The following is a 2,077-nucleotide window of genomic DNA, read 5'->3' as shown; positions in this document are numbered from 1 at the left end:
CACGAACCAGCAACGATACGAACCTAGCCAACCGAACATGTTGCTAATTCTTTTAGTGACATAGACAACCTGTAAAATTAAATATATACACAGATTCACAAACCAGTCAAAATCACATATAGTGTACGTGTTGAGAATACGATACATGCGACCTTTTTTTCTCAACTGGAAAAAATACTCCTGCACGCCACGCATTGGAAGAGAAATTGGTGGTGTGGGCCAGTGGACGACGTGGGTGGACAGGCAGGAAATCGTCGATCGACGTCGCTTGCGGCAGACGATAATCCACGACCTACACATATGCTCCTGCCTAATTAAAAGCTCCCCCTGTCCCCTTTCAATCCACGAAACGCACATATAGTAAAATATAATAGTAAAAAATAATTATAAAGTGCTCCTAAATAAAAGCACAGTAAAAAGGAAAGCAAGCGGTGAAAATAATAAAGTAGGAGTAGAAATGGAATTGGAAACGGAAGGCAATGAACACCTTCCAAACAGGCAGCGGCCCTCTCCCTCCACTCTCCTCCGTCCGGCTTCTATAAAAGCAGCCCTTCGTCTCCGGCCCTTCAACCCATGAACAGCAAAGGGCGAATAGTCTAGTCCAGTTCCCTCCCCAGATTCCCCTTTTCATAGCTCTCCTTCTCGTCGTCTTTCTATTCCAGTTCTGCTTTTTTTATTTATTTCTATTCTATGTTTATGCTATTGTTATTTTCTTCTCTATTTTCTATCCATTAGTTTATGGTGTTCTGCAGATAGATCTCATGGTTGGTTTTGCTTCTTTCTTGCGTTTCTTGGGCCATATTTGCCTCTGCTGCTTGGATTTGAAGCGGAGCTCCTATCATTCCAATGAAGGGCCGTTCTGAAGGGTGGTTCCGCTGCTCGTTCATGGTTCCCACTATCCTATCTCATCATGTGTGTATGTGTGTTCGAGAGGGAGGAGAGGAGCTAGACTCTCATGGTCGTTGTCTTTGAGATAGGCTTGTGGTTTGCATGACCGAGGAGCTGCACCGTCCTCTTGCTGGCCGCTCTTTGGATTGAAGGGAGCTCTGCATCCTGATCCATCCATCCCCCATGCTTGCTTACTTGCTTGCTTGCATCCTTCCTGGGACCTGAGATCTGAGCCTCATGGTGGCTCATGTATTGCCACAGATTTTTTTTTTCTTGTTCCCTACTGTTTTTTTTCCAAGATTCAGCTGGCCGGCCGTGCTTATCCGTGCTGGAGGTTGATGAAGCAGGTTGCTGCTGCCCTCATGTCCTGCCTGGTGGTGTGGTATCGGTACCCCGGACTTGCGTCGCTTTATTCCTATCTTTGCTGGTGAGGTGTTATGTCAGTACAGTAGTTTATGTCACCCTCTTTTAATTTCTTGTTCTATATTCTTCGCTTTCCTATTCGTACCGGCGGCGTGTGCATTCGCGGTGGCGCTCCTGGATCTTGCTCTGGACGCAGCTGCACGGCCACTTCGTCAACGCCCCAGCCCCTGGCAGATTCGCCTGTCGCTGGCTCAGCGCTCATCCGCGCTCCGGCCGGTGCGCTCGCTCGGCGGCGGCGTCGCCTGGTCCGGTTTCATCGCATGTCGCGGCCGCTGCTTCCGTGGTGTCTTGCGGTTCATTTATCTTCTGACCGACATGGATGTTTATTTGCATGCGTTGGTGCAGTGCAGTGCAAGGCGTGCTGCTGCTGCTGCAAGGTTTGGGATGCAAGGACGTGGTCGTTCTAGTTCAGCCGTGGATGCGCCAAGCTTGTTCTTGTTTGAAATTTGGATCTGCGGTGTTAAGCGAGAGGATTTCGGTAAGCAATGCGCTGTAATGAAAACTGAGATTCTCTGTATGAAATGAAATGCGAGAGCCTGATGCTGATGTACCACTTGGGATACTGTATGTCTGTATCGTGAGTTGGATGAGCATATTGTTTCCTCCCCTTTTTTTGTTGTGAAAAATGGGCGTTTTTGTATAATCTTTCAGTATAATTTTGTAATTAGTCTATATTTAATACTATACCTTTAAATATCCGATGGGGACACCTTGGTAGGCGACGCAGTAATGTTACCTTTTGTAAAAGAAATTACTTTCAAGTCTC

The 2,077-nt window shown here is 47.0% G+C and overlaps 1 long non-coding RNA gene across 1 annotated transcript; it reads left to right on the top strand.

The window, feature by feature from the left end:
• Positions 1 to 395: 395 nt before the first annotated feature.
• LOC136457872 (uncharacterized) lies at positions 396 to 1,866 on the top strand. Its single transcript, XR_010759833.1, has 2 exons — positions 396 to 1,556; positions 1,657 to 1,866. It is a non-coding gene; the product is annotated as an uncharacterized lncRNA (long non-coding RNA).
• Positions 1,867 to 2,077: the final 211 nt, after the last annotated feature.

Source organism: Miscanthus floridulus, chromosome 6, assembly GCF_019320115.1.
Source record: "Miscanthus floridulus cultivar M001 chromosome 6, ASM1932011v1, whole genome shotgun sequence".
In the NCBI taxonomy this organism is placed as follows: Eukaryota; Viridiplantae; Streptophyta; class Magnoliopsida; order Poales; family Poaceae; genus Miscanthus; species Miscanthus floridulus.
The sequence above is the reverse complement of the archived record's forward strand: the minus strand, read 5'-3'. Positions and strand labels throughout refer to the sequence as shown.